At 51.6% G+C, this 12,992-nt stretch overlaps 1 long non-coding RNA gene across 1 annotated transcript; it reads left to right on the forward strand.

The window, feature by feature from the left end:
- Nucleotides 1-4,714: 4,714 nt before the first annotated feature.
- LOC142063520 (uncharacterized) lies at nucleotides 4,715-12,073 on the forward strand. The gene is made up of 6 exons (XR_012662799.1): nucleotides 4,715-4,955; nucleotides 5,994-6,229; nucleotides 7,757-7,914; nucleotides 8,505-8,801; nucleotides 9,539-9,808; nucleotides 11,617-12,073. It is a non-coding gene; the product is annotated as an uncharacterized LOC142063520 (long non-coding RNA).
- Nucleotides 12,074-12,992: the final 919 nt, after the last annotated feature.

A 12,992-nucleotide genomic window follows, 5' to 3' on the forward strand; every position in this document is an offset into this window, starting at 1 on the left:
TTTGAGCTGGCTGCAGAGCTGGGGCAGGGGCGCAGAGGGGAGAGCGGGCCAGCGGAGGCTGGCAGGGTCCCAGCTGCTGCAGCGCTGCAGGCAGCCTCAGTGAAGCAGTTTGGGGATGCAGGCTGGGCCAGTTCAGAGCCCTTCTCCTCCCAGCTCCTCCTGGCGGGAGTCGCTACAGGCGATACCACCAGGAAAGCTTGCATGGAGCAAATCTGCGTCTCTTCCAAGCTCGTGTGAAAGAATTAGGGAGATGGAGAAAGATGTCGCTGGAAACCAAAAGAATATTTGCGAAGTGGGAGTGAAGAACAACGCTATTCAGTCATCCAAGTATCTCTGCAAATTACACGAGCGGTCTCTTTTCATGGGGTAGGCTTTCTCCCCAAGTTACCATAGCCTGCGTGACCAGAACTCTTCCCCGACTTTTCCTTAGTGTCACATTCTCTGTGTGGTGCCTGAGGGAGGTTTGCAGAAAAGGTTTCATTGACTCTTAGCGGGGGAAAATGCTCTGTACTGGAAATAAACCCTTACAGCTGACGCCTCAAGGTATTCAGTAGCTGGCTGAAGACTCTCACCCACACTTTAGGCGCTGTGCAGCCTGGGGAGGACCCCTTCCTCTCCGGGCATCTGCGCACTTTGCAGGATGGGTCGCAGGATGGGTTGCAGGATGGGTTGCAGGATGGGTTGCAGGATGGGTCGCAGGATGGATTGCAGGATGGATTGCAGGATGGGTTGCAGGATGGGTCGCAGGATGGGTTGCAGGATGGGTTGCAGGACGGGTTGCAGGATGGGTCGCAGGATGGGTTGCAGGATGGGTCGCAGGATGGGTCGCAGGATGGGTTGCAGGATGGGTTGCAGGACGGGTTGCAGGATGGGTCGCAGGATGGGTTGCAGGATGGGTCGCAGGATGGGTTGCAGGATGGGTTGCAGGATGGGTCGCAGGATGGATTGCAGGATGGATTGCAGGATGGATTGCAGGATGGATTGCAGGATGGGTTGCAGGATGGATTGCAGGATGGGTTGCAGGACGGGTCGCAGGATGGGTCGCAGGATGGGTTGCAGGATGGGTTGCAGGATGGGTCGCAGATTGGTTGCAGGATGGATTGCAGGATGGGTCGCAGGATGGGTTGCAGGATGGATTCCAGGATGGGTTGCATGATGGGTTGCAGGATGGATTGCAGGATGGGTTGCAGGATGGATTGCAGGATGGGTTGCAGGATGGATTGCAGGATGGGTTGCAGGATGGATTGCAGGATGGGTCGCAGGATGGGTTGCAGGATGGATTGCAGGATGGGTTGCAGGATGGATTGCAGGATGGGTTGCAGGATGGGTTGCAGGATGGGTTGCAGGATGGGTCGCTGGATGGATTGCAGGATGGGTCGCAGGATGGATTGCAGGATGGGTTGCAGGATGGATTGCAGGATGGGTTGCAGGATGGATTGCAGGATGGGTTGCAGGATGGGTTGCAGGATGGGTTGCATGATGGGTTGCAGGATGGATTGCAGGATGGGTTGCAGGATGGATTGCAGGATGGGTTGCAGGATGGGTCGCTGGATGGATTGCAGGATGGGTTGCAGGATGGATTGCAGGATGGGTTGCAGGATGGATTCCAGGATGGGTTGCAGGATGGGTTGCAGGATGGGTTGCAGGATGGGTCGCAGGATGGATTGCAGGATGGATTGCAGGATGGGTTGCAGGATGGATTGCAGGATGGGTCACAGGATGGGTTGCAGGATGGGTTGCAGGATGGGTCGCAGGATGGATTGCAGGATGGATTGCAGGATGGATTGCAGGATGGGTTGCAGGATGGGTCGCAGGATGGGTTGCAGGATGGATTGCAGGATGGGTTGCAGGATGGGTTGCAGGATGGGTTGCAGGATGGATTGCAGGATGGGTTGCAGGATGGATTGCAGGATGGGTTGCAGGATGGGTCGCAGGATGGGTCGCAGGATGGATTGCAGGATGGATTGCAGGATGGGTTGCAGGATGGGTCGCAGGATGGGTTGCAGGATGGATTGCAGGATGGGTCACAGGATGGGTTGCAGGACGGGTTGCAGGATGGGTCACAGGATGGGTTGCAGGATGGGTTGCAGGATGGGTCGCAGGATGGGTTGCAGGATGGATTGCAGGATGGGTTGCAGGATGGATTGCAGGATGGGTTGCAGGATGGGTCGCAGGATGGGTCGCAGGATGGATTGCAGGATGGATTGCAGGATGGATTGCAGGATGGGTCGCAGGATGGGTTGCAGGATGGATTGCAGGATGGGTCGCAGGATGGATTGCAGGATGGATTGCAGGATGGATTGCAGGATGGATTGCAGGATGGGTTGCAGGATGGATTGCAGGATGGGTTGCAGGATGGATTGCAGGATGGGTTGCAGGATGGGTCGCAGGATGGGTTGCAGGATGGATTGCAGGATGGGTTGCAGGATGGGTCGCAGGATGGGTTGCAGGATGGATTGCAGGATGGATTGCAGGATGGGTCGTAGGATGGGTTGCAGGATGGATTGCAGGATGGGTTGCAGGATGGGTCGCAGGATGGATTGCAGGATGGGTTGCAGGATGGGTTGCAGGATGGGTCACAGGATGGGTTGCAGGATGGATTGCAGGATGGATTGCAGGATGGGTTGCAGGATGGATTGCAGGATGGATTGCAGGATGGGTTGCAGGATGGATTGCAGGATGGATTGCAGGATGGGTCACAGGATGGGTTGCAGGATGGATTGCAGGATGGATTGCAGGATGGGTTGCAGGATGGGTTGCAGGATGGGTCGCAGGATCGGTCGCAGGATGGGTTGCAGGATGGGTCGCAGGATGGATTGCAGGATGGGTTGCAGGATGGATTGCAGGATGGATTGCAGGATGGGTTGCAGGATGGATTGCAGGATGGGTTGCATGATGGGTTGCAGGATGGATTGCAGGATGGGTTGCAGGATGGGTTGCAGGATGGGTCACAGGATGGGTTGCAGGATGGATTGCAGGATGGGTCGCAGGATGGATTGCAGGATGGATTGCAGGATGGATTGCAGGATGGGTTGCAGGATGGATTGCAGGATGGGTTGCAGGATGGGTCGCTGGATGGATTGCAGGATGGATTGCAGGATGGGTTGCAGGATGGATTGCAGGATGGGTTGCAGGATGGGTCGCAGGATGGATTGCAGGATGGATTGCAGGATGGATTGCAGGATGGGTTGCAGGATGGGTTGCAGGATGGATTGCAGGATGGGTTGCAGGATGGGTCGCTGGATGGATTGCAGGATGGATTGCAGGATGGGTTGCAGGATGGGTCGCTGGATGGATTGCAGGATGGATTGCAGGATGGGTTGCATGATGGGTCGCAGGATGGGTCGCAGGTTGGGTCACAGGATGGGTTGCAGGATGGGTCGCAGGATGGATTGCAGGATGGGTCACAGGATGGGTCACAGGATGGGTTGCATGTGCAGGATCAGGCACACCCCAACACACACGAAAATGTAAATATGCGCACACATGTGCCTGTCCCCACACACACACAAAAGAGCTCGCTTCTGTGCATGCCGGTTTGTTCCTCCTTACTTGTATCCATTTGGAGATCAGCCTAGGCTGGATTTGCTGCTGATTCCGACAGTCGTGTGCAACACAACTTCATGCCTTTGATTCAGCCACTGTACAGCCAGCTCTGAAACCAAACTGCGGGAGAGGTGGCTCATAGCTGAGTATCTGTGATTCATACTTTACCTGTTTTTCTAGGCATCTGCTTAGCCTCACTTCATCCCAGACTCAGTTTGTCTGAGCTTGGGATTTCTGACTAATGCTGCAAGGCAAAAGCCAAGCTCCCGCTGTTCCTCTAAGCTTTCAGGCAGAAGGATGAAGTAGAGGAAAATGTAAGGATGGCAAATAGGCTGTGCGAATGACGCCAGTCATTGGTACTCTAGGTATCAAAGAGCCCACTAATGAGCAATTTGCAAAAGACCCTTTTGAGCCATTTTGGAGGAAATCACTGAATGCTGTGCGGGAGAGTGCAGATGCCTTCATGCAAGTGAGAGCTGTTGCCCAGGAGCTGCCCTTCGCAGTTGTGAGCCATGCAAGAGCCACAGTCAGCTCCTTCCACTTCCAAAAGCTCTTCTGGGGATGTCTGTGAGTGGGTATTTACCCTCTGCAGAGTCCTGCCAGCTGCCCACATCACGAGGGCAGAGCTAAGGCTGCAGAGAGGGAGGCCTCGAAGCCAACTGGCACCCTGTCTTCTGCAGCCACGTGATGATGAGGCGTCTTCCCTTGTACCGGCTGAACATGTCTAATAGGCATGTGGATCTAGCATTTTTTTTTCCTGATCGTCGTCTTTCTTCTCAAATATTAGAGTGGTAATGGGAAAAAAATCCATTCTGAAGGTTTGTCATTGTCAATTTGTCATTGGGAACCTTGACTAAATGGTCCCTTGGAAGTGCTGAGAAGCTGCTCCTTAAAGGACTGCAAGGAGATCCAGGCAGTCTCTGCTCCGCTGCTACTTAGTGGAGCTGGAAATTTTATCTTGTTTGTAAAGGCCTTAGAAATCTATGTACGAAACACTACAGAAAAAGGGAGACGTAAAAACAGCAAGATGGGCCAGATTTCTCTTTGCTTGAATGATGTAAATAAGTTGTCTTGGGTAAGAGTGAAGGGAGTTAACCTGTGTTGGACTTCAGAGCCAATGATACAGATCACTGAAATGCTGTTTTGCAAAGGTCTTTGGCGCTTCTAAAAAGTCCGTACTTCTCCGGGGCTTTCTCGTGACTTGTTCTGGCACGTTTGCTTATTCTGATTCTCTGTTATGGCAAGTTTCATCTAAACACTAACAGGAATTTGAAGATGTTAATAAAAGAGGAAGGTACTTGGATGTGCCAGTGCTCATTTGCGCACATGCCCATATGAGCGCAACACGTCGCCTCTGAGAAGTACCTCTGCTCCATCACGGACCTTCCTGTTACGAATTTCTCGACAGTGTAAGTATTAGTATTTTGTTATATTGAGAGTCAGACACAGGGGATCAGGGCACCTAGATTCCCTTCGTTGTGTTTTCTGTCAGGGTATCATGCTTTGCGTAAGCATTTGTCCTGAAGGCAATGCATTTTCCCTCCTGGGAGGAAACTGTAAGGTTTAAGTAACTGGGCTTGCACTTAAAGCAAGGTTTATGGTTTACGGTTGGACTTGATGAGCTTAAGGGTCTTTTCCATCCCTGATGGTTCTATATATTTGTAAATAATCCCACATGCTCTGGTAGCCATTTGAGTCTGTGGTGGACACCCCATCACAGCTCAATCTGTAGGCTCACATTGTTGCCAGAAAGTGAGAAGTAGGAGGAGGGACTTGCAAAGACGATCCTCATGAACGTCACTGAATTCCCAGACAGACTTTTCTACATGCACATGTAACCTCAAGCAAAGATACAGCTAGGCAGTGAATTAAAAATAGCCAAGTATGTGCCCAGAATTGCAAGGCTTGAAACTAGCAATTCACAGACAGACATCAGGAAATCTGGGGTCACTGCCTGGCTCTGACACAGATTTCCTTTATGTCCTTGCCCAATTCACTTAATCTCTTTGTTCTCTGTTCTCCAGCTAAGGCAAGGAGGCAATAGTATGTCCTTAATGGTCTTGTACCTTGATGCTGTGCAGAGGGAGGACTTGGTGCTCTCTGTGTTTGTATACTTCTGAGTGAAAGGGCATCCAGACTAGAAGTGCCCAGATCTGCTGCTGGTCCCCAAAGTAATTATATCAAATATATGGACCAACAATAAAACGTCACAATGTTTGGCCATTTGGGGTTGAAGGATATATTTTGTTCAACAACCTGGAATGTAAAGTTTGGCTATGGTTTCAAGTCCTAATTTCTTGCTTGTTGGTTATTTTATTGGTCACTGAAGTCAAATTCAGGATGCTCACCCCTCCTTGTGTCAAGTCAGGAGAGCATCTGCTTTAAAGAACAGTTAAGCACTCATTCGGATTTTCTTCTAGATCACTTTTGAGTTTTTCTTCCTCCAGCCAAAAGGTTGCTGCACAGTGGCACACCTGGCAGAAGCGCTTTATCCCAGTCAGCTGCAATTTTCCAGAGAAACCTCTTTGCTGGATAATTACTTGCGAGGCTGGAGCAGAGAACAAGTTTGTGTAGCTCCCTGCATTGGAGGGGAAGGTTGCCCTCCTCCTCCACCTGGCCGTTGACTTCAAGAATGTGGGGCACTGAATGACCCAGCAGAGAGACATCATCTGCGAGCAAGGAGGTAAGAACAAGTCCTCTTGGTGAGATGATGCTATCCCCTGGACAAGTCTTCTGCCTTTCTGGGTGGGACGCTGTGGCCTCTTTAACCCCATCGCTGGATCGGTGCTCCCAAATTAGTGTAATCATCCCACCTGAATTAAGCAAGTAGCTCCTGGCCCCTTACTCCACAATCCAGCCTGGGGCATCCCCTCTCAGCCTGATGCCCCCATCCCTCTTCTCCTCCCTCTTCCCCGAAGCCCCCTGCTTGTGGGCTCCTTGATATTTTCCAGTCCTTCCCTAATGAGCACTGCAGAATTACAGCTAATTAAGGATGTAAATGATGCTGGAGAGAGAGAGAGAGGGAGAGGATGGGAAGGGGCGGGGGGGGGGGAGGGCAGCTACTTGCTGTGTGCAACTCTGCAGTAAAGTGTCTCCTACCTCAGCAGAAAAGTTATCACGGGAGACAATGTCAACTTTGTGGCGGGGGGGAGGGCCCTTCGCACGGCTCCATCCCCGCCTGCAATAGCTGCCACCTCTTTTTTATGTGTCAGCGCTGCAGATGCTGATGTCCTCCCTCCCAAATGCTGCTTTGTCAGCCGGTGCCATCACCGAGCCCTGGTCTCCCTCTCCCGCGCTCGCTGCCACCCTCGCCCATGTGCCGCCTGCAGGGCGGAGGGCTCAGAAGACCCCAAACCACACAGAGTTTCTGGGCAGGGGAGCTGTCATCTCCCTCTAGCTTGCAAAGGGATTTTGTCCTTCTAGGGTGGGCCATGGCCACCTCCACTTCCAGGGGGTCAGAGAGGACCCCGGTGCTTGGGGGATGGTGGGTTTTGGCCACTTCTCCTGGGCACCAGGGCGCCTGCCTCTCTGAGCTGCCGCCTACCAGTGCTGGCCCTCGGCCCCTGCTGCCCCTTATCCTCACAGCAGTGGCCGGTGGGCTGGGACAATGTGCCCTGCGAGGTCACCACGCGAGGTGACATGTGCCATCAACTGGAGCCGGCAGCTTGGGTCGCGCAGCCCCGAGAAACGCAGTTGCTCACATATGTGAGCTGGTCTGCTTTGCTTTAGGAAAAGTTCCCGCTGGGGAGCAGCGGGGGCACAGGGGAAACCAGGGTTCGTCCAGCAAGGGGGTGCAAGTCCCCCACCCTGCCACCAGCCCTGGCTGGTAGCTTCTGCCCGCATCAGGGAGCCAGGAGCCAGCCGGCTGGCAGCCCCACGTCACGGGGGGAGATGGCTCTGCCGGTGCCGAGCAGCTGTTTGAACCCATTCCAGTCTCGCTGGGTCTTCACGAGCACGTTTCCAAGGACTCCAGGTCCCCATTGGCGTATTTCTCTGCACATTGCCCGGATCAATGAATTGTGAAGGCATGTTTGTCCCGGCGCCACGGCTGGTCCGTCTGTCTGTCCACCCACCCGGCCGAGGCAGGGCTGCGCGCCCCGGGTCAAGGGGAGACGGTGTCGGGCGGTGACATCGGCATCGGCGGTGGGTTTTGTTGTTGTTTCCCTAGATCGTTGTGCAATATATTCCGATTTTTTTTCTTGTCATTAAGCCAGTGCCTCAGAGATGATGATGTAGTCCCTATGTGGGCCGCAGAAAGCACTTCGAGCCGTGCTGGAGTCGTGCTGGGTGGCTCTGATAGCAGAGCTAATGGGAGCGAATGGGATGCAACGAACTGTTCTAATGACACCAGCCAGGGAAGAGACAACAGTAAGAATAAATAAATGTTAACTATTTTCCTCTCCCAGACATTTGCATCTATTGCCATTAAGTTCATTTAAATAAGAGAGAGAGCGAGAGAGAAGGGGAAACTTACTACTACTCTTAATAACGAGTGTCTAAAAATAAATTAGGATGCTGGGATGCACTTAAGGCATTTTAAAAATAAGTCTGATTTTTCCCCCCTTCTCTTTTTTTTTTTTTTTTTTAAAGTGTTGGAGGGTTTTAATCTGGGCCGAGTAATTTTGGTGCAAACGCTTGGGCGCCTTTCGTTGGGAAATTGGGAGGAATGCAAACAAGATTTCACTTCATTAAACAGGGGCAAACAGTAGAGAAATTGCACTTACTTATGGAAATGACTTTTAAACATGAACAGCATTTACTTGCATTGCCTTGTGCTGAATTTTTTTTTTTTAAAAAGATTATACATGTGAATAATTCACTGCAGGCCAATTAGATGATGACTTCATTTTTAACCTCTCTTCCTTGCCATCTTGCTGGCTGTCCCCTTCATTGCAATTTCCACCGTCTTCCTTCCCTTCAATAAATTAATAAAGATCAAATAATCCCTCTCCCTGCAGTGCCAAGGACTAGCTTCTTGGAAAGGGTGTATGAGAAGAAATCAGAGGACCACCATCTCTGCCGAACTGCCCCAGGATGAAGCAGGAATAACTCCATGGGCTTTCTTCAAGCAGCGCTGCACCCATGTGTTTGGGAAAAGGGAATGAGAGGAATGAAAAATGGGCAGGATTGGAAGGGGGAGAGAGAAAAAACAGATCGCTGTGCTCTCTGCACGCAGCGTCAGGTGCTGGAGGCAGGCTGAGCAAGCAGGACTCGCCCCCGTGAGGCTCCACTGACGCTGATGGGATTGCACCCAGGTGAGTTTGCTCCACCAGGCCAAAAGCAGCACTCGATGGGTGACTCCTGTGGCATCACTGAGGGTAGCCCCTCTGAGGGGGCCCGGAATCTCTTCAGCATCTCTGGGCCCAGATGCAGGCAGCAAAGGTGTGGGACCACCGCCTGAACCAGGGGAGGCTGGGCTGGGGTGTGAGAGAGAGCCAGAGCAGGGTGATGCTAACTTTTGCCAGGGGCCTGTGGTAAGTGGACCTTACAGCAAGTGGATCTAGAGAGAGATCTCCATGGGGCCTCGCTGTTTTTCCCATCTAACAGATGTTAGACATTCTTGCTGTCATTAGCGCATGTGTCAGGACTTTTTGCAGCTCAGTGTGGGAAGCAGGCTGTGGGGTTTCATGCCAGCAGGATCTGCCAAAACTTTCAGGGTGCTGGGAGGAAGTTGCTCCAAAAGAGACTGGCTCCCTCCGGCCCCCACTCTGTTGCTTCTACATTTCATCAGATGCCTGCCAGCTTAAAATGGGCCTTGGGAGACTCTGTCCCTGCAAAGCCCAGTCGTGCTCATAAGAAGGCAGTCGTTATCCTCAAAATAGTTTTTTTCCAAATGTTTGACTCCTGGAGCTTTTTGCAGTAATTAAATTATGTAACGCAGAACCTAAAAGCCTCTAAAAACATAACAACAAAATATATGATTATCTCATTATAAAAGATCAGCTGAACTGTTTAGTCTCTTATGTGGCATTGACCCATGGTTCTTGTTTAGCTCTTAGGTCTCATTCCTACGTATGACCCACCCTACATCAAATGTGGCTGCTATCCCGCTTTCATCTGCCCTAGAAGGAAGGCAAAACTTTGGTGCCTTCCCAGTGAAACTTCCCGTCCTCTGGCATTGCCAGGGCAAGGGAAAGTGGGGAGATCTTCCTTCCCGGCCTCGACCTCAGCACCCTTTTTTTTCTTTGCTAAGCAAGAGGTTCCTCCACTGATGCCATTGCAGAAGAGTCACTGCTGGTGGGGTTTGTGCCAGCCCTGCGGGGTGAGCGTCTGCTGTGCCGTCTCCACCTTACAGGTGAGGAAACTGAGGCACAGAGCAGGAAGGACGGTGATTAGCACCAGTACATCCTGGCCAAGCACAGGTAACAGTGGAAGAGCTGGGACCTGGGTCAGAAGTAGGACTGTCTATAATTCCATTTCTTCTTCAGGTCTCCTTTAAAAGTTTATTTTTATGAAAAAGACCATGCCAGGTGCTCTGGCCAGCAAATAAATGTTTGCTCTGGGCATGGCGTAAAGTATCAAGGGCAATAGAGATTGAGTCCCTTCTGGGAGCGGGGTGGCAAGGCCTCGGCACGTGTCATGAAGTTTTCCTGGTAAACTCCTCTCCACACAGCTGCTAGATGTCTCAGGGGCCTTCCTCCACCCTGCCTCTGCTGCCTCTGCAGCCTTCACCATCTTCCCCCAGGAGGTCTTCTCTTGCACGGTCACACCCTGCTCCCTCCAAACTGCTTCCCAGGATGTGTCATGGTCATTTTGTCAGCGTGCCCTTTCTCATCAGCTCAGATTCCCAGCCTTTCTGTGCTTCGGTGTTTTTATGGCTCTTCGCTGGTTACAGTTTTAGTGGGGAGGAGGTGGCTGCAAGCAATGACCTGTGATTTCCAGGGAAGGGGAGAGCAAGAAAACTTCAAGCAGCATGGTCTCCCACTGGGAGCCGTCCCTTTTAGAGCCCTTGTGTCAATTATGGCTTTCAGAGGCACTTCCCCACTCTATTTATTTACCCTGGGGAAACCCAGCATCCCCCCCATGGCGCAAGCCAAGAAAATTCCCTCTCCCAGCAATGGCACAAAGGTATTTCAGCCTAGACTTGGGAACATTGCATTGCCCATTTCTGAATCAACCTATAGCATCAGGACCTAAGTTCCAGGAAACAGGTTGCCTGATAAAAAGGCTTTCACTTTTAGGCTCTTCTGGCTGCTCTATTATACTTGGCATCCTCCAGCTGGGGCTGGCGTTGAGGAATACACAGACAGCACTAAGCCCCTGTTACAACAGTCATCGATATACCGTGCTTTAGCTCTGCGCCTGGTGCTGCTGGCTGTAGTGTTGCATGCAGGACATTTTCTACCCCCCACAGGGCTGGTCCCCACAGCTATTTCCAACAACCCCCAGCACAGACCCTTTTTCCTGGAATATCCGCTGTTGGAGTTGTTCAGAGACATCCTCCTGAAAAGCTCTGTGGGGAGATAAGCCCAGAAACACCAGCCATGAGACAGCATGTAGTGTGCTGAGCTCTCTCTGCAGGAGCAGCGTTTCCATCTGCTACATAACTCTTGATTTCAGGAATAGGACCCTATGGGCTGTTTGGTACCTTCATTGACCTCAGCAGGCTTAGCACCAGGGACAAGTTCAGCTCCACGCACTCATTAACCTGCTTCCCCAGAAGTGCCTTCAGGGCCGGGGGCTGTGTGAGGTGGGCACCCACAGCAGTGGTGCTTCAGCTCCAGCACTTTGCGAGGGGCTCCCTCCTGCTAATCTGCCAGTGCAGCGACTGGTGCCAGGGACTGGGAGCAGGTTCCGACCACCCCCATGTCCATGGGAGCAATGGGGGTTGTCTGCTGGCAAGGCAAGGCAAGGCAAGGCAAGTCCTCAGTCCTCTGTGCAGTCCAGAAGCCTTGGGCTGAGGAGGACTTCAGAGGTTATTGATGTATCTGACTCTGAAATGAGCGTCATTCTTTTCTTCAGCCTCCTAATGACAGACACCATCTCTGGGCAGTGAATCAACAAGCTCGGGCAGGGGTGAGCGAGTGCCAGACACCGTTATTGCTGTTTCTGCTGACACCCTCCCTCCAGGCACCGCAGTCCTGGGGGATGGAGAGCGTGGGCTGGGCTCCCTGGACAAGGGCCAGAGAAGATGCCGGACTGAGGCCTCCCAGCAGGATTTCTACCTGCAGCTGCAGCTCTTGAGAAGAAGATCCACCCTTCTTTTCCATACAGGCTCTACGGAGCAGTGGTGGCATTGGTGGAGTGCCGGTGGCATTGGGGAGCTGCTGGTCAAGCTGCCAAATACCATCAGGGCTTGAAAGGTAACACCAGCAGCACCCCCTGGACGAGTTGCATGTTTCTTTTCCAAGCCCAGCAGAAGCTAGCCTTGAAATGGGGTAAGCACATCCATCTTACCCCATCATCAGTGGAAGCCATGCTACCAAGGACTGGTTGAAACATGGCATTTTCCACAATGAACTTCAAATGATTTTCAGTTTGGGCAGAGTAGGGACAGCTTCCTCTCAGTAAAATGTCTATGAGAGCATATTTTTGATAAGAGATGAAATATCCTTCCATTAAACCAAAAAAATTTTCTTTAGCTTTAAAAAGAATTTGAGCTATTGACAGGAAAAAATTAATCTGGACATATTTTGGGGTTTATTATGTTTAAACTATAGATGCAGAGTATGTTTCTGGAAATTATCTTCCGTTAGAGAAAAACCTGCAGTCTTGTAGGGCCATGTAATAAAGCAGAAATATTTAGAGCAAAAAGGGAAAAAAAAAAATCAGTGTTTCTGGAAGAGTTCTGGGAGGAAACATGGCAAGTGTAAATTGAATGGGAAGCGTGGAAATCCTCCCCTGCCTTTCACTTCTCAAATGTAGAGTGGGGAGACTTCTGATCCTAGTGGCTCTCTGCTTTATAGGAATGACGGAGCCGTGCTGGTACCGTCCCCTCGTAACGTGTATCAGTTCACATTAGGGGAGCACGCAGACTTTTAAAAATGCATTTTGTCGTCTCTTTCTTCTCCTCCTTCAAAAGACAGATTGTTTTCTTTATCTGCTTTGCACAAGTGTGAGGACACCAGGACACAGAGGTGGGAGTGGTCTGGCCCAAGGTCACACTGCACGAGTTATTGTGGCAGGAGTCACTCATCAGCCGCTGTGCGTGGTCCAGCAGAGGAAAACGTGGTCCAGCGTCATACGTTCTGCTACCACCACTGCACTGTCTTTCAGAGCCACTCTGTGGTCACCAAATCCTCGTGTCGCCTCTGAAAAGCAAAAGGAATGGAGAAAGAGGCTGGTCCAAACTGACGTCTGGCGCTGCAGATGGCGAAGTGCTTGCAAAGCGGGGAACTTGAGGCGTCACTGGCTGTAGATGCCCCAGGTTTCTGGGGATATTGCAGATTGTGGCACATCCACCTTGTAGTGTTTTTTTCCCTGTTCTTGGGGTCATGTGCAAGGAA

The sequence above is a fragment of the Phalacrocorax aristotelis genome, chromosome 12 (genome assembly GCF_949628215.1).
Source record: "Phalacrocorax aristotelis chromosome 12, bGulAri2.1, whole genome shotgun sequence".
Taxonomy (NCBI): domain Eukaryota; kingdom Metazoa; phylum Chordata; class Aves; order Suliformes; family Phalacrocoracidae; genus Phalacrocorax; species Phalacrocorax aristotelis.